The 19,680-nt window shown below is 40.9% G+C and overlaps 1 long non-coding RNA gene and 1 pseudogene across 1 annotated transcript; one reads left to right on the top strand and one right to left on the bottom strand.

Annotated features, from left to right (window-relative positions):
- Positions 1–3,242: 3,242 nt before the first annotated feature.
- LOC140846821 (uncharacterized) lies at positions 3,243–19,215 on the bottom strand. The gene is made up of 4 exons (XR_012126264.1): positions 19,077–19,215; positions 15,338–15,486; positions 11,748–11,872; positions 3,243–4,539 (listed from the first exon to the last, which is right to left on the bottom strand). It is a non-coding gene; the product is annotated as an uncharacterized lncRNA (long non-coding RNA).
- On the top strand, positions 8,195–11,739 carry LOC140846862 (interleukin-17 receptor B pseudogene; annotated as a pseudogene).
- Positions 19,216–19,680: the final 465 nt, after the last annotated feature.

Here is a 19,680-nt window from a genome sequence, read left to right as displayed (position 1 = left end):
TCATTCCAGTCACATCCTGTGTAAGTCTTACCTCTGCCACCCTGTTTCAGAACCATCAATAGTCTTCCTATGACTGGTGGCTGTCACTGCCAGTGTCTGAGGGGACACAGCACTGGAAGCCCACTGGGCATCACTTCTTTTGGGACAAACAGCTGCAGTTAGCTTCCCTGGAATCAGGCCCTAAGATGAAGGTCAGCATACCAGAAGTTGCTTAAGAAATGCTCAGCAGGAGTAACAGCTGTGAGGAGACAGAAGGGAGCAGGACTGGGCAGAGGAGGAAGCTTCAGCCTAGCCCACAGTGTCGCCCCCCAGTACAGTCAGGGGACCAAGCCTAACACCACCACATCAACCAGTCATTTGAATGCAGGTCGTTCCCAGGAAGAGCACAGGAAATGGGTGAGATGGCTGGCTTCAGCAAAGACAATTCCTGGAGGGTACTTGCAGCAGAGCTTTGTCACCAAGAACCAAAATCTGGATGGTTCCACACAGAATTTACTACTGCTACTTGTGTCAATTTTCCCAAATGTGGTAGAATAGAATAAGATTTATATAATATTCTAGTATTATATAACATTATCCTTACATTAATATATGATTAATATAAGTATAATATTAATTAATAGTATATGCTAGATATAATTAATATTAATCTAATATTATTACATGATTGTGATACATATATCATGACATGTTATATCACATTAACTTTTATTAGTATGTATTTAATTATTAAGAACTAGACCACTCCAAGATCTCAGGATCAAGGATGTATTTGAGTTGGAGGTAGAATGACCACAGCTGCATTTTAACCTTGGCAGAGTCAAAAGGCGCATCAGAAATTATTCCCCTAGTTTCCATTAACTTGATGACTGGATTCTGGCGGGAAAACGTCTAGTTCTCCTACATTAGGCAAAGCTTGTGCCAGGCAGTCAACGCGAACACACTTTTGCACATTTTCAGACACCCTTGTTGGCTCCAACATTGGCAGCACATGGCTGGATTGCAGCAATAAATGTTTGGCAAGCTACCAAGCACATGTTTTCCTCAGACCCAAGAAAGGCAGAGCTTTATGATCACCAGCCATAATCTGGAGACTGTAATGTTGACACAGTATATAGTCAATTCCCCAATATGTTGGAGTGAAGCAGGTCATCTCAAAGGCATGGCTATTTGCTCCACAAGGCACTGTGTATGTGGAGGGGGACACATTCTTACTTGAGTTGTTTTAATTTTTGTTTTTTTGCAAGTTAGCCATCTCAGTTAAAGTTTGCTTGGATGAATTATAAATTTAGGCTTTGGTCCCTGGTGCTCTGGCTGAAAGATGGAAAGAGTGGCCCAAAGCTAGCCCCAAACTGATGTTAGATAAAGAGTAGAAACCAGTCCTTCTGACAACCAAGACTTGGCTATTTAATTTCCAGGCTGAGTTCTCCAAGGCAAGGGTAAGAGTTTTATTTTAAGCCCACACATGTGCCTAGGTGTCAAGCCTATCTAAGTTTTACAGGTTTGCTGAATGGTAAAACTTTCGAAATGTTTAACATTGGGATACAGGTGAGGATCGTTTGTTTAGAGTCAGCAATAGCACCACCTTTCCCCAGGATAGGCTATAGTGCGTCTCTCTCTGATGCGTCCCACAGTGGGACGAAGCAGTGGTCCCTGCCTGTGACTGGGCTGTCACTACTGTGGCAGGAAACATGATTTTTGGAAACTGACATCTTTAAAAGTAAGCATGACCCAGCAGCCGACCTTGGGACAATCATTTTTTTCTTATTTCTTTTGGCTCAATTTCTAATTGGCTCAGTATGACTGGAAATGTGCATAAATAGCACAGACCAGGTTGCAAACATACCCACTTCCCTGTCCCACCAAGTCCCATCTATTCAATACCAAACCAAAACAGAATCTAGCTAAAAAACAAATTCTATGATATTCAGTAACCAATTACTCTACCATTCTTAATTTTGTTTGTTTTGTTATTGTTTGAGCTTTAGTGGAAGAACCTCTCCCTTGAATGGCAGGTCCTTTTCCTTGGCTTCTCTGGGGGGCGCCAAAATCATTCATCTTTAACTAGTTGTTTTTTCCCCACCACTGTGGTGCTAATGCAGGGACTGTAGTGGAAGGGGCTGTAGGTGTTGATCAACCATGAGGTCTTTGGTTTATTCACTGTCCTTGGGTTGGAGCGAGAGAGGGCACTCTGGGATAGTGACTAGTGCAGACATTGTGGAAAATTGTGGGGTGACCTTTGTAATCACTCCCAGATTCTTTACAGTGGTGCATTTTGGAGATAGGAAAACAAATAAGGAAGAAATGACTATATCTGAAGAGATAATATCAGTGTCCTGGGGCTTCATGAAAACAACCTTGGGGCAAGCAGGAGCTCTGACTCTCTGGGCAAGTTCCTGTGAGCACCTGTGAGAGGTGAGAGATCTGAGCTCTCCTTCTCATTCCCTTTTAAGGCATCCCGTGCTAAAAAAGTCTTTCAGTACCTTGGTATGTTTATCCTGTTTTTCATTCCTTTTTATTGTTTTCTCCTTCAACTTTACCTTCACTTCAGTTCTGTTTGGTGAGAAACTGTTTGGAATTATGACCCCAAAATGGAGGAGCTTCCTATGTGCTTTGTTCTGGGATCAAAGAAAAACATTATGTGGCCACCACCGGGAGCGCTGGTTTGGGGTCCTCCTGCCACACTCCTTCCTTCTGTTTTCTTCTACTCCCTTCTCACATTTGTCTGAAATTCTGAAACAAGGAGCTTGCATTTCCCTATCAATTGTTCTTCTGCCTATTTCGTAAATTTCCCAAAGTCAAACCACATTATGCTACCCTTCCTTGAGGTAGTATCTGATTAAATAACTGTGCCCCTGGAAGAGCGTCCTCCTAACCTCTCTGGGTTGGCGGCCCCTGCCCTTTCACTCAGGGCCCACATCTTTTTCCTCATTAGAGAAAATGGGGAGATCCTCCTTTCTCCCCATGCACAGATGAGTCAGAAGTCTGTCACTGTTTTCACTCAGCTCCCAGTATTTGTCCAGCAGTATCCATCATGTGTGTGTGTGTGTGGTTGTGGAGGGGTGCCAGCGAGAACAGACATAATGGAAAGATATCATTGTCTTTGCCTTTCAAGAGCTTATGATTTAATGGGGGCAGACAAGGTGGCTACATGAAAACTGACAGGGAAAAGCTGAAATGGAAGAATAAGAAAAAGCACCGCAATGACAACCATGATTTGTTGAATGATTATTTATTGCCAGACACTGTTCTAAGCACCTTGCGTGCAATATCCCATTTAATTCTCTGTATGACCTTTTAAGTTAGATACAATTATTAGTCCCATTTTACAAATATGACAACAACAAAGCCTCTGAAATGTTAAGTAACATGGTCCAAATTGTACAGCTACCACTTACAGGTGCCTGTGGTGCTGGGGCCTGAGCTAGTGACCACTCTCGTGGCCTTGCTCTGTGGATGCAGTGGACTCTCAGGGCAGATACTAGTCAAACAGCACACAAGGCAGAGATTGTAGAGCTGAGCTGTTCTTTGAAAGACACCCAGTCTTCCAAGGGCAAATAAAGGGCATTTTGTGAGGCAGACAGGGGGATGAGCGAGTGTATTATGAACAGGAATAGCAGGTGCCAAGGAGGGTACGGTCAGGAGTCTGGCACAGAAGGTAGGTCAAGATGTGAGCCTCGTGTGGTAAAGGCTCCAAGCCAAAGAGACAGGGGCTCAGGAGGCCCTGGAAGCCGCGCGTGCATCATCCTGTCCAGGGCTCGTGCCCTCAGGATGAGGCATTGGGGAAAATCCCTGGTGTATTTCAATTTTTCTGTCTAGTTTTCTTTTTCGAAATACCTTTTCTTATACAATAATCTTGTTCAGTTTTGTGAGCTATGACTTTGAAATAATGACTCAGAAAGGTCAGAGAGAGAGCCGTGTGGAGGGGGACGTCTGCCAGCAGAACCAGGGACAGAGCTGACACGGAGAAGGGGAGAATCAAAGGCTTCCCGGAGGCCGTGCTCTGGGTGTCTGGAAGTGTGGTTCTACCGACAGAAGAGGAAGAGGAGCCAGTTTGGGGGAGGATGACCTCAGTTTTGGATCATTTGAATCTGAGGTGACATCAGAAAAGCCAAGTGGAGCTGTCCAGTCAGCAGCCGGGGTACAGGAAGAGGTCAAGCGTGGGGATGCAGACTTGTTCTTTTCTTTCTTTTCATTTCCAAGAAGTCCCATATTTCCACCCGCATGCCTTGTTTTGTTTTTCTGTTGGATATGGCTACCACATTTTTCCAGAGACATCCAGGCCCTGGGAGACTCCCAGCACACTTGTAGCCCTGCCTGCTCAGCCCTGTTTCCTCCACAAGTTTAAAACTGTCCTGCTAGGAAAATGCTGCTGATCCCTTGCCAGAATGTCTCTCCGTGGCAGCTGCTGGCGGCCTTCATGGTTTGGAAACATGTCTCCGCTGGATGGTCCGTCCGAACACGGCTCTCTGCAGCGGGACCCTGCCTGCTGCTATGTCTGCAGGGATGCACCGTTCCGCCAGCCACGGCTGCCAAAACCTGAGCAGAAATAGACGGTGACTGTTACCACTCACAGATGATCTTGCTGACTGGAAATGTGGGTTCTGTCAGGCACACTGAACTCACTCTAAAAACACGGCCACAATGTCTTGCTGCCCAGTTCTGCCAGAGGCTGGGCCTCAGTCCCTGAGGTGGTGGGAGCAGTGAACACACTGACCAGAATGGGGGCCTTGTCACAAACACATAATCCTTCAACAAACCCGCCAAGGCCTGGAAGACTCTGAAAGGGTACAGCCCTGCTCCGCATTTTCCCTGGACTCAGAACCGGAGAGCCCATAAATAAGTGTATCCTGTGTTCAGGGCTACCCGCTGTCCTCTGCAGCTGGGTGAAAACTGGGAGTCTTCTCCCTAGAATGGGTTAGGAAAGCATGGCGGATTTTATGGGGTGACCTGGAGTTGGAGTTTCGGGTAAGCGAGGCCTCTGTGGGTGACCCCTAAAGACCTAGACAGGGTGAGGCTGCCTGGAGAATATAAACTAAAAAATAGACTAAAAAAAATTAACAGACGTTTATACATCTGGGGACTAAAATAAAAAATATAACATTTGTGTCATCAGAGAAGATAAAGAGAGCAGGGATCAATAACTAAAATCAATATCAAAAATAATGGCTAAAAATTCCCCAAATTTGAAAAAATACATAAACTGAGATTCAAGATTCTCTGCAAATGCCTCACTGGGTAAACCCAAAGAAATCAAGACATATATCATAGCCAACTTTTGAAAATTTAAGGCAAAGAAAAAAATCGTGAAAGCAGGAAGAGAAATGACATCTTATCTATGGAGAAATAATAATAATAATAAATAACAATAAATCATTCAAATGTCAGCAGATTTCTCATCAGAATCCACAAAGGCCAGAAGGAAGTGGCACATTTTTTAAGTGATTAAATAAAAAAGCTCATCAGCCCAGAATTATATGTCAAGTAAAAATTCCTTGCAGGTATGAAGAAGAAATTAAGATATTCTCAGATGAAGGAAAATGAAGAAAATTTGCCACTGTCAGACCTTCCCTAAGAGAATAGCTAATGGAACTTCCTTATTAAGTAAGGAACAGGAAAGGAATCTTGAAACATCATGACAGAAGGAAGAACAAGAGAAAGAGTAAAATATGGGTACATATAAAACACTTTCTTTCTCTTGAGTTTCTAAATTATGTTTGATGATTAACATAGTTCTAAATGTATTTAGAAGAAATGTTTAAGACAATTATAAGTGGGGGAAGGTAAGGGGACATAAAAGGAAGGAAAGTCTCCATACCTCACTTAAACTGGGGCAAAATATTGATACCCACAAAGATATACACTCAAAACATAGGTAAACTGAAATGGAATTCTAAAAAATGTTCAAGTAACCCTACAAGAAAGCAGGAAAAAAAATGTAAATAGAAAAAAACACAAAACATAAAAACAACAACAAAAAAAACAAATAAGATGGTAGACTTAAGCCCTAACATATCACAAATTACAGTAAATATAAATGTTCTAAATATGTCTATTAAAAGATAAAGATTGGTGGATTGAATTTTTTTAATTATTATGCGTGTTTTCTAAAAGAAGCTAACTTCAAATATAACAGTGGAGGCAGATTGAGAATAAAATGGGAAAATATTTCATGTAAACATTAATCAAAGGAACTTAGGTGTGGTTATATTAATATCAGATAAAGTAGATTTCCAAGAAAATAAAATTACTAGACACAGAGAGGGACATTACATAATGATAAAAAGATCAATTCACCAAGGAGATATTGCAATTTTAATGTATGCACCAAAAAACAGAGCTGCTAAATATGTGAAGGATAGAACAAATAGAATGAGAATATAAATTGAAAAAGTCCACAATTATAGTTGGAGGCTTCAACAATACTTCTTTCTATAGTTGATACAGCTAGACAGAAAATCATCAAGGATACAGAAACCTTGATAACACTATAAACCAAGATCTAATTGACATTTATAGAACACTCTTCCCAACCAAAGCATCCAAAGAAACATACCAAGATATTGTAGGTCATAAAACAAAACTCAAAAAAAAATTTTAAATGCAGAGCATATTTCTGACCATAATGGAAGCAAACTAGAAATCAATAGCAGAAAGATAACCGAAAAATCTCTAAATATTGGAAACTAAGCAATAAGCTTCTAAATAATCCATAGGTAATAGAGGATGTCTCAAGGGAAATTTAAAAAAATATTGAGCTCAATGAAAATGAAAGTAAAACATAGCAAAATTTGTGGGGCACAGCTAAAGCAGTGCTAATGGAAATTTATATCACTAAATGCTTAAATTAGAAAAAGTCTCAAATCAATAATATAAGCTCACACCTCAAGAATATAGGAAAAAAGTACAAAATAAACACAAAATAAGCAGGTGGGAGAAATAATAAAAAGAATATCAATCAAGAAAATTTTTAAAAGATAGAGAAAATGAAACAAAAAGCTGGTTCTTTGAAAAGATTAATGAAGCCCTACAAAGATCAACGAAGAAAAAAGAAAGAAAACATAAACTATACCAGCATTTGAAATGATATGAATTATCACTAGAGATCCTACAGATGTCCAGAGGAAAATGAGATGATACTAAAATACATACAGTTGACAACTTAGATGGAATGGAGAAATTGTTGAAAAGCACAAGCTACCACACCTCAGATACCAAACAGATAATGTGAATAGTCCTACAACTACAAGGAAATTTAATTAAAAATTCTCCAAAGTGAAATCTCTCACCCCACATGGTTTCATTGGAGAATTTTGTCAAATGTCTATAGAACTAATGCTAATTCTATGTAATCTCTTCCAAAAGATAGAATACGAGGGAATACTTCCCCAAGTCATTTTGTGCAGCTAGTATTATCCTGATACCAAATTTAGAAAAAGAGTAAATAAAATAAAAATACTGATCAATATCTTTCATGAATATACATGAAAAAATCCCTAACAAAATATTAACAAACAAAATTCATCAGTATATAAAAACAATTATATGTTATGATCAATAGAGTTTATTCTAGTGATACAAAGCTGATTAAATATTTAAAAATCAATGTAATACACTATGTTAACATGTTGAAGAAATAAAATTATATGATTAAGTCAATCAGTGACAAAAAAAGCATTTGACGAAATCCAAAACTCATTCATGATAAAAATTCTCAGAAAAGTAGAAGAGCTTCTTCAACTTCATAAAGAGAATGTGCAAAAACCATACAGCTAACATTATACCTAGTGGTGAAAGATGGAAAGTTTTCCTTCTAAGAGCAGCAAGGAAAGAATGTCTTCTCTCTCAGCTCTTAGTCAACACAGCATTGGAAGTCCAAGTCAGTGTAATAAGGCCAGAAAATAAAATAAAAGGCATACAGATCATTGGAGAATACACAAGGTTAATAAAATTCCTATCAAAATTCCAGCCAGATTTCTTTCAGATATACATAGGTTTATTATAAATTCATATGAAGAGGCAAAGCAATTAGAGTAACTCAAAATTATTTCTAAAATAAAAATAAAGTGAAAGGAATAAATCTACTTATTTCGAGACTCCTTCTATAGCTATTGTAATCAAGACTTTGTGGTGTTGGGGGGATAAGCACCTAAATCAATGGAATAGAATAGAGACACAGAAATGATACTCATAAATGACCCGACTTATTTTTGACAAAGGTGTAAAAGCAATTAATGGTAGGATAGCCTTTTAAAAAATAGTGCTCGAGCAAGTGGCCATAGGCAAAAAGATGAACCTTAATCTAAATCTCACATTTTATACAAAAAATTAACTCAAAGTAAATGGGTCCAACTTCATCTGATGCAAAGGAGCTGTTGTGCTTTGCCCACAGGCAGGTCTCCCTCTGGAAAATAGCAGTACCATGTTGGGTGGCTGGCGGCTTCTCCTCTTTATTGCTCTGCTGGTGACTACAGGGATGCTGGCAGTTGGAATCTAGTTAAAGTGGAGGCATGAAAGGATGAAGGCTTCCTCTGCTACTACCACATCACTGCCCACCATTAAAGTTCTTGTGCTTTACCCATCTGAAATATGTTTCCATCACACAGTTTGTTATTTCACCACATGTCTTCAAAACCACTGCAGCAATGAGGTTATCCTTGCAGAATGGCAGAAAAAAAATAGCAAATATGGGCCCAGCACAGTGGCTTGTCACTCAGAAGGAAGCAGTGGATAAACTCATTTCCTTCTTTCCAATGATGTCAACACTGTGTGATGGTACCTGTGGCAACTGCAAGAGTGGCCCCTGTGAGGACTCCCACGGCCTGTTCTCCCTTGCCTTTAACCTCTTCTGCAGTGACCTGAGGAACCAGATTCATCCACACAAATACATGATAGTCTATTTTAGAGAAGCTGATACCAAAGATGGTCACAAAGCACTCAATTAATGTCTGCCCCAACTACGTCCTCATGAAGGATGCTACTACTTTCTGCACAGAACTTCTCCATGTAAGGCAGCATGTGTTGGTGGGAAAAAGGATCCAAGCTTGCCACAACAGCTGCTCATCCTTGTAGCCCACCCATAAGAAGTGAGAGACTTTGAAGCCTTCCTACACCTCCAACTGGGTAAAAAGCATCTGTGATCATTATTGGATGGTCTACTTATAGGGAGGATTCTTTTATATGCATATACGCAGCTGCTTTAGCAATAGGAATAGGGAGGATTCATAAGTGAATACATATGCCATAGACTACTAATTTTTATGCCAATAAAATTACTACAAATATTACTAATGACTGTGGCACTACCAGAAAATGGAAACTAAATTTAATTATAACGCTAAATTAATTTCATACATAAAACACAAGAATAGTTATAATGCAAAACTAACTATTCTGATAATGCAATGATAAGTCATCATCCAGTCTTCAATAGTCCATGCAATGCATACAGGCAGAACTGGTTAGCTCTGGAACATTCTAAGTTTAATGAACACCAAAGTTAAAAAGCCCTTGCTAATTTACTCAGTAACTTCATAGGTTGAAAACTCTTTATTACACACACATCTTTATTTTTATGAAAACAAAAATAGGAAATAACAAGCTGAACCCATCTTTGTTGACCAGATGACCTAGAAAAAATATGGGCTTAATGTAAAATTATTAAACATTTAGGAAAAAGCATAGGAGAAATTCTTGAAGAAATAGGGCTAGACAAGGTTCTTAGACTTGACACTAAAAGCATGATTAATAAAAGACAAAAATGTTAAACTGGACTTTATCAAAATGAAAACCTTTTGTATGTGAAAAGACAAGTTTTAGCCTGGGAGGAAATATTTGAAAACCACATATTTGTCAAAGGACAAGTATCTATAAAGAACTCTCAAACCACAACAGTAACAAAAATAAACAATCCAATTATAAAGTGGACAAAAGTCATGAACATTTCACTGAAGAGGATATAGATGGCAAATAAGCTCATGAAAAGATGTTCAACATCACGAGCCATTAGAGAGATGCAAATTAAAATCATAATGAAACATTACCATAGGTCTATCAGAATAGCTAAAATAAAACAAATCACTCATACATTGCTGGTGGTAATATAAAAGGTAACATAAATGATAAAGACATTCTGGAAGACTGTTTGGCAATTTCTTTAAAAAACTAACCATGCAGTTGCCATACAATCCTGCAGTTGCTCTCCTGGGCATTTATCCCAAAGAAATGAAAACTTGTATTCACACAAAAAACCATTGATGAAATGCTCATACAGCTTTATTTATAATAACCCCAAAACTGGAAACCACCTGAATGTCCTTAAATGGATGAATGATTAAATAAATTGTGGTGCATCCATACCATGAAAATACTATTCACCAATTTAAAAAAATCGATACATACAATAACCTGAATGAATCTCCAGAGAATTACAATGAGTAACAAGCTCAAAACGTTACATACCATGTGATTTCATTTACATAAAATTCTTGCAAAGACAAAGATAGAAATTGAGAAGCAGGGTAGTGATTGCCAGAGGTCAAGAGGGGTGGGGAAAGAATTGAATGTAGCTATGAAACAGCAATGTGAAGTATCTTTGTGGTGATGGAAATGTTCTGTATCTGATACTATTAATGTCAGTATCCTGGTTGTAATATTACACTATGTAGTTTTGCAAGATTTTACCATTGGGAGAAACTGGGAAAAGGTACATGGGATGTGTATTATTTTTTACAACTACATGGGAATCTATAGTTATTCCAAAATAAAAAGTTTGATTAACAAACAAAAACAAGTAAGATTTACAGTTTCAGCTCTGAGATGTAAAGACCTTGGAAGTCATCACTTCCATCAAGAAAAAGCTGAACAAACTGAATATCAGCTACTTTCTGGTAGCCATCAGAGAACTGAGGTTTCAGGGTAAACCACCACCCCAAATTCTGAAGAGATAGAGACATCTTGGGAGAACAAGCCAAGATCTGCTTATTAGAGCAAGAGCTGCTAGAGCTATGAACTAGTAAAAATGCTTATCTAAGTAATTTTGATGAATTACTTGAGGCTGAGTGTTAACCAGTATAAGAGTTGAGAACTGCCTGGGAGTCACAGTCTCACATTGGCCACCACACTTTTATGGGCTTTTTTCCAATGATCCCACCAGTTTTTCAGTAAGGATCCAAGAAATATCCCTTCATGGCTCTGGCATGGGGAGAAGAGCGATCACACTGAGATATGCCTAGAGCCTTCTCCATAATGCAGGCCTAATCTCTAGAGGAAACGAATGTGCCAGAGCCTTATCCTAGGTGGGGAAAGAAATTCCTCCCACTCAAATCTTTTTCAGCTTTCCTCTCCTTAAAGGGGGAGAAACATAGTCAACAGGGGTATAAAGAACAAATGTAATGAATACAGTACAAACAAGCATGATAGATACTGATACAACTATACCAATAATCATTTTAAATGTAAATGGTGTAAATACAGCTATTAAAAGACAGAGATTATATGTTTTGTGACCCAAAATAGAGCAATTTGGCAGTATAGAAACCTGACAAACACATTAGTTAGGTGATCAAGGTCAACATCACAGTGATAAACCAGGTTGACAACATGTACCCTGGATATGGTGTGAGGAGAATGACCCTTTGTTTTGTGGTTTTCCTTCCAAAAACACTGGAGTCATGCAGTCTAATCAGGAGAAAAATGTCAGTCAAAGCCCAGTCAAAAGGACTGCCTTGAAATAATATATAAAATACCTGACCAATATTCTTCAGAACAGTCAAGGTCTTCCAAAAGATGGAAAGTTGAGACACTGTCACCATCAAGAAGAGACTTAGGAGACATTATGACTGAAAGTAATATATGGTATCTGTATGGGATCCTGGAAGAGAGAAGGGATGTTAGGTAAAAACTAAGGAAATTTGAGTAATCTATGGCTATCAATGAATAATAATATATCAATAATGATTCATTAATAATGTACCATACTAATCTGAGTTGTTAATATAGGGGAAACTTGATGTGGGTTATATGGGAACTCTGTCCCATCTTCAGAACTTTTCTGTACATCTACTAGTCCATAATAAAAATTTTATTTAAAATTAAGAGTTAATAAGCTAGCCTAATACTTGTTTATATTAAAGTTCAACAATAAGATAGTTTTTAATGAATAGATGATTGCAAAGTTAATCATAAAGACATATCCTCTTATGCAAGTCAACCTATGTATCTGTCTTTTTTAAAATTTCTACCTTGAACTTGACCCTGAGCTCAGGCACTATTAATGCAAGAGTGAATAAGAAATTATGCCTGCCTGCAAGAAATGCAGATTCCCTTGGCTTTGCACCGAAGTTTCTAGAACTTCTGTTGTGCAGGGTTAAAAATGAGGCCTGCCTCTCTTCTTTGCAAGGCCATAGGCAGCACTTTGAGCCTAGAGTTTTGTGGGTGTTGTTTTGTTTTGCTTTGTCTTGTTTGTTTTTAATATATGGGTTGGGATTCCAAAAATTTTTAACTGCTGAGGCAGACAGCAGAAACCTAATACTGTCAGGGTATCACATTGGTCTTGGCGGTCAGTTCCCTGATGGACATCAGGCATCACAGAAGGCTGTAGAAATGTTTCCATGGTTTATAAAAGAATTTTATTAACCTAATGGGATTTTTATGTTTTAATCACTTTTCTATCTTTTTCCCATGTCTTTGGGACCTCAAGATTCAGTGCAGTAAGCCTGGCTATGCCTACCAAATTTTCACATTGGAAGTAGAAGAGTTTTAAAACCCTCTCTCGTGTCAGAACTCCTTGGAGTTCAGGGAAGAGGCTTACATTTATTTCATTTGAATAAGAGTTTGATTGAACAGCCCCTCCAGTTTTTAAGGAAGGGAAGGGACATGCACAGCTCTTAGAGTCCATCATGGCATTTCTTCTCAACTCTGCATTTAAAAGGCGTGCAAAGGAGTTGAGAATGTGTAGAAACCAAATGTCTGCCTTCTTTACAATTTGTGCCTGTAACATGGCAGGAACAGCCTGAGTAGTTCAAGGTGTCACCAAATGACCATTGTCTCTGGGCACTCAAACATATGTTTTTATTTTTGGTAAGTCTAAACTCCTATTTGAGGCTTATTTTGTAATATTTGATCCACTGCAATATAATTCGAGTAGAAAAGCATCTCGTTTTAGAACCGCAAGCTGGTACTGAAGCACATCATGCTTCCTACAGAAGGATGTGTGAGCAGGAGTTCCCACTGGTTACAACTGGACTCTCACCGCCACTGGAAGCTTGGAGCAACCTGTCCACACCCAATATAGCCCAGGAAAAGACTCTGGGAAATGTAGTCCCACGTACAGTTTCAGATTCCTGGCAACAATAATTAATTAGTGTCAAAATGGGAGCAACAAACACCCTTTGTTTGAAGCTTATTTCTTCATTCATTTTTCATGTCCCCAAATTAGGCATCACTTGTGGGTGGGAAGCACTTTTGCTTTAAGGGATTAGTTAAAAATAAAAAGATCATTTGCATACTGCAAGGACAAGCAGCCCCCCACCTCCAGTAATCAGTTCATACATTCCATTGCTGTTTGCTGGAATCTCAACAGATGATGCCAACTGGCAACCATGGCTGAGCATTTTTAACTCACTGGGGAGTGAAGCAAGGAAAACATTTTTGTAAGGCTGCTTAAAAATTATTTGCAAGGGAAACAATTAAAAAAATGTGTGGCCATTTTTCTGATGTTGAAGAAATGCTATATCCAACATCCAGTTCCAGGGAGCCAATTTTTCTCCTGCAAGATTTATGAAGCAAATGCTGCCAAGAAGACAGAAATCTAAATAGTAACATGTTTCACTTTAATAGAAGTTTAACTTAATAAGAATAATACCCCAAAATACCCTGACAGTTTTATAGCACTCTAGTCATAGTATCCCACTTTCTCTAGTCATAGTATCCCAACCCTCAGGATGATAAACACGTTCTTGCACATCACCACCAGAAGCTGTCTGCTAACCAGCTGTCAGGATGGCCCTGGCTGGGCCTTCAATCTTCCAAAATTATTTGGGAATTCCATTTCTCAACAAGCACACATATGCCCCATCTCTAGGTGGATACTATGGTTTCTGCTTGAAATCCCCACTTCTTGTTTGATAAATCTAAAGTTCATGAATAATCCCCTGTCTATACATTCTGACAAGCCACAGTTCATTTTCAAAGTCTTAGAGCAATGTGTGGGAAATCTTTATTTTTGTTTATTATTGTTCCTTGGGATAGAGTATCTAAACACAGCAGAGACCCTGTGTAGAATCACATCATGAGGGGGTCTACATGGACATCGATATTCTGATGTGTTACTGTCGCTGATTTTTCTTCTGTGCTTTTTATATATATAAATTTCTAGCACCAGCATCTGACTATTCTGATGTGTTACTGTCGCTGATTTTTCCTCTGTGCTTTTTATATATATAAATTTCTAGCACCAGTGTGCACAGATAAGAATAAAAAGAATGTTGTCACAAAGAGATTCTGCTGCACTTCACAGTTGGGGCTGAGAAAATGTACATATTGAGCTCTGCTTTAAGACTGCATTGATTCATACAAGGACCGTATCTACTTCAGGAATGGCCTGTCTGAGGCATGCATGCTGTTCCTCCCTCTACACAAGGTATCAGGGACAACCAATCAATCGCAGTATCACTTCCTGTTGAGACCAGATACAACGTCAGCATCCTTCCCAACACAGTGCTCCAGAGAGCGACCACCAATCCATTTAACACTCCCTGTTCTATACATGTTCTAAACAAACAAAGCAAACTATCCCCAAAACAACTGGCATTTGGGAAAAAGAACTTTGTGCGGTCCACTCTTTTAAAAATAAATAACTATTAAGTTCTATGCATCTCTACCGTGTCTGTGTGTTCACACTATATATGAGCTGCTAGTGTTTTGTATATCATCACACAAAAGTGTGCTGCCTTTTCTTCTAGGCTGAGTCCCTCGAATTGAGGAATTTCTAGCTCCAAATGGATGATAGGAATATTATTGATGTTGACTGGATGCTCATTGACTAGATTGAAAGCATTTAGATGAGTTCCCCAACCATAATGCAGTGTTTCTGGAAGGGAAGCTAAATGCTTTCAAGAGTCCAGGAAGCACTAATGTCATGGGACAAAACCGGGATGATGGCAAAATGCAAGAATAGGGAGGAGGGCTTCCGAATTCTTACAATTGGAACCAAGAACCAGGGTCTCAAAGTGCAGTTGCTAATTCAAGGTTTACCCAAACTAGGGGAGTGCTTTGGTCAGCAAAACTGGGCAGGAAAATCTCCTGAGAACAAGCTGTCTGACAAGATTTCCGTTACCTGCTGCTTCCAGTCAGGACTGAAAATACCTCCAGGGCAGCCTTTCCAATGGTGGTTTTGGCACTTCTTCCCCCAGATGGGGCCCACAAGTGCAGGAGTGCACAGAAATCAAATGTCCTGGGAGGAGAGTTGATTAAATGTTTTCAAACCTCAAAAAAGAAGGAAAAAAATCAGTTCAGGTAGAGTTCAAGTTTTGGGGTCAAGCTTCAGGGACCCCTGGGACTCTTTTGTAGTGAGGCCACTAATGTGTTCCTTGAAATCGTACCCCGGAGAGCTTATCAAGAGCAACAGTCAGTTCACAGCTCTGCCCTTCTTTGTTTTGTGTGGTCGGCTTGTCACAGAGTGAACCCAGAATCATGCTGTATTCTGTCTGCAGAAGGAAAATGTGAGCCAAGTCACATAAGAATTTTGCATTCATCCAGTCAGATGTCTTCTTTATTTTCCACACTTCCTTCTACTTTCTTCTTGAAATTAGAACTTCAAATGGCTGACCCTTGCACAGCTCTGCTTTTCCTGTGGAGATAGTATCATTTCAAGCTGCTTTTTCACATGAAAACCTTTAAAGACCCTTGATGACACTACCACCATCCTCCCAAGATGCTGACAGGCGGCGCTGGAAAAAACTGTCCACAGTGTCTTTGAAAACTAAGAAATTCCAAGATTTTTACCTAGTTTTGAGCACTTTCCAGGTGTTAACACGGGTGGTTGACTGTAGGGTTGGATCGCTATTTTTCTGAGGAGATCAGTCTTCATTTTCTCTTGAGTGCACGAGTAATTCATGAAAGAATTGCTGAGGAGGCTCTAACTGCTCTGTCAGCGCTGCTTCTCCCCCAGGTCCCGCCCCTCCGGTGGCAGTGTCTGGGAAGGAGCCACAGATTCTGATTACTCCTCACAAAAGGAGGCTAACAACTTTCCTGCCTTACATGGTCCATGGCAGCAGCTGAGGAAGACCGGCGGGCCCAGGAGGAAGCTGCCCAAGGCTGTGGCTGCGCGCCGGCAGGAAGGCCCACACCCATCGGAGCTCTGGGACAGCGCCTGTTCCGTGATGTGGGTCAGGGGGCCCTGAACAAAGACCCTCCCGGGCTTCTTCAAACACTGGAGTATCGCTCACTCACTAACTCATTCGCCAAGTGCTTATGGAGGGCTCAGTAAGTGTACTTTGTGAAGACTACGGAGAGGGACGTGGACCTCTCCCCCACCCTGTAGAGCCCAGCATACAAGTAAGGAAAGTAATGATATAGAGGTTAGGTCCATGTCAGAAAATGTGTCTTCATCTTGCCTAACAGGGACTAACTTAACCAAAATGGAAAGCAGATATCAATTCTTCCAAACAGTTACTATCTCCTTTGTCCTGGGAGCTCGGTGAGCCCGAAAATGGACAGAGGGCACTGTCCATAGGCCGGAGCTACACAGACCCATAGACTAGGAGGCATGTCTATTTCATTCTTACAATTTTGAACATATATGTGTATGTACAAACATATATAAATCTTACATATGAAACACCCCCCCGCACACATATATATTTATATATAAAATCACATATACATGTGTAGATGTATATATACATTTTTACCTGAAGACCACAAAATATGATTCTAGGAAGAAGGGGAAAGTACTATATAAAGAATGGGATTTTTTAATGTTTTGTCAGAGCAAACTTGTTGCCAGTAAACCATGTGGTGAAGCAGTTAAAGGATGGAACTCGGGTGTTCCTTAACTCCCGGCTCCCTGACCTTCCAACCAGAAGGGAGTTCTGCTTTCTGTATTAGAATAATTGACACTGTGTGGCTGCAACCGATTCCTCATTTTAAAAAGAGAGGGACAGTGAATTGGGCAGAGAGAAGAAATTAGAATTGTAGAAATACTGACATTTATCTTGCCATATATGGCACCACACCAGACCACAATAAGGAAACACCCGTCTGTTTCATTGTGGCTGGTCTATGCAATGCAGCTGCATGTACCATGTGGATCAGTCATGTTATAACATGAAAGGAGATGGGATTATACTCAGAGGAGCCCAGGATCTGTGGAGTAAGGAGACCCACAATGAGAAGCTGAGAAAATGAAGCTCGGGAACAGCCAAGAAGTTGTCAACAAGATTTTCCGGGGTATGAGGGCTGTTGTATTTTCAACATTCTTGTGCACATAGGAATCTGAGGCTTGAAAGGAGGGCATATTTTTACAGAGAGGAAACAAGTGAGAGCATAGGTGTAACCCCGGAGTCTCCATCAAGTTCCTTGAGTGGCTGCACCATTACCACTTTCTCAGGGGATTCTATCAGAGGGGTCTTTTATGCCCCGTGTCAGTTTGGAAAACATTATCCCTTAATTACTTCAACTGAGGGAAAACAGAATCACAATTTCACTACAGGGTTGGCACACATTTTCTGTAAATATTTTCAGCTTTGTAGTCTCTGTCACAACTACTCAACTTTGCCCTTGAGAAAGCAGCTGTAGACAATACGTAAGCAAACTGTGTGTGTGTGTGTGTGTGTGTGTGTGTGTGTGTGTGTGCTCGCAATAAAACTTTATAGGTAAAAACAGGCTGTGGCCTGGATTTGGCCATAGTTTGTCCATCCCTACTTTAGATGATTCAACTTCTGCTTACTCATTCGATTTGTAATTTTCGATAAGAAAAGCAACTGTGATGACAAGTTACAATTGCCAAGGAAGCCCATGCCATCCAGATAAAACAATAGCCGTATACAGGAGTATTCTAAGTAGGTGACCATCTGTCCTGCTGAGACTCCAACACATTGCTTCCTCACCCAGCTTGATGACATGAGTGCTATTTTCAAGACTTGACCTCTGAATCAAGGGGCAAAAGTCTAAATGTTTTTCATCTGAAGCCCTGCTACTGATCCAGCGGCCTCAAGGGAAATTTTAATTTTAATGGCTCAGACTCAGATGCCCCCCACCCAGCCTGCAATTGGATACAAAACTTCTTCCTCCCCTAAAGCTATTCAGTTGGGATATAGGACCCTATATCATACTGAGAACTACCGGTCTGAGACTCCTCCAAAGACCCATACCTGCCCTACCGGGAACCAAAATCACTGTCCCCACAAGAAGAGAAGTGACAGGAGGTCAACGAGAGGTCACCCACCCCTATTCTCCCTACATTAGAACATATGCAGAAACGACCTGATGGCCTCAGTCGCTGTCATTAGGTTAACACGTGCTCATTTAGCCCAACAGGTGAAACTGATTTATGCCAGGGTTCAAGGGCCGGGGCTGCGCTAGCACAACTCACTTTGTGTGAGAAGACCAGGATTCTTCAGCTTCAAAATTTGTGAGAAATTCAATTTGAGCATGCACCCTTTTCACCTCTGAGGCAAGCCTGAGGCCACCTGAATCAAAACCAGATGGATTCTCAAGCCTAAAGACAACAAATAGCGGTCCGAGGACCACCGGAGCAAGGGCTGTGAGGCAGCTGCCCCTTCCGCCAGCTCTGCTGATCAGTGTGAGTGAGGCCTCGGCCCTTTTGCCACCCCAACGCCCAAGAAAGTTGCAGCGTCACTCCGGGTTATTTGAGCCCCTTTCAGTGCAGCATGGAGCCCCTGCCCCGCTGCCCACCCCTTCAGTGCCTCTAGCAGAGGCTGGTTTTTTTGGTGAGGCGTGCAGGTGCCCTCCCCGCGCTGAGATCTGAGCTCCGTCAGGAGTGTCAGCAGTGACCCGAAGTCCTGGGTGGTCGCCTTCACACCCTCACTTCCCCTGTCAGCTGATACACCTACCACCCACACACTGGAAGGTTCCGGCCAGCTCGGAGATTCCAGGAGGAGGGCGCGCTGACCTCCTCTGCTCCTCGCCACCCCCAGCGGGGCCCTCTGGAAGAGCCAGGGCACGCCTGGGAATGTCGGGCTCTGCTTTTTCATAAACAGTGACGGAGGTGAGCATTTAAACATGTGGCCTGTGAAACATTAGCTTCCAACTGATAATGGAAATTGGACCTTGTAAACAAATGAAGGCTTGGATGTCCAAAAGTCCCTCTAAAACTGCCTTTGAAAGGAGAAAAGGGATCAGGGAGTTATTTTTCAGAGACTGGGTTTGTTTGTGGACCCCAGTCACATGGGTGCCACCGGCGTGGACTTCTTTCTCCATACTCCGTCATAAATTCCTACGCACCCTGCGGAGGCCAGGAGACCCCTAGCTGACACTGCACTTGCCAAGCCTATCTCCACACCAGGAAAACCAAGCCTGAGAAGTCCCAGGGCTGCGGTGGGTTTGGGGTGTTCTCTCTCCTCATCTATTCCCATGGCACTTCCCAGCCTTGCCCGAGGTCCCACCTGGACTCCAGGAAGTCATCATGGAATTTCTGCCAACTACAGAGGGCACCTG

Source organism: Manis javanica, chromosome 16, assembly GCF_040802235.1.
Source record: "Manis javanica isolate MJ-LG chromosome 16, MJ_LKY, whole genome shotgun sequence".
NCBI classification, from domain to species: Eukaryota; Metazoa; Chordata; class Mammalia; order Pholidota; family Manidae; genus Manis; species Manis javanica.
This window is presented reverse-complemented; position numbering and strand designations above follow the sequence as displayed.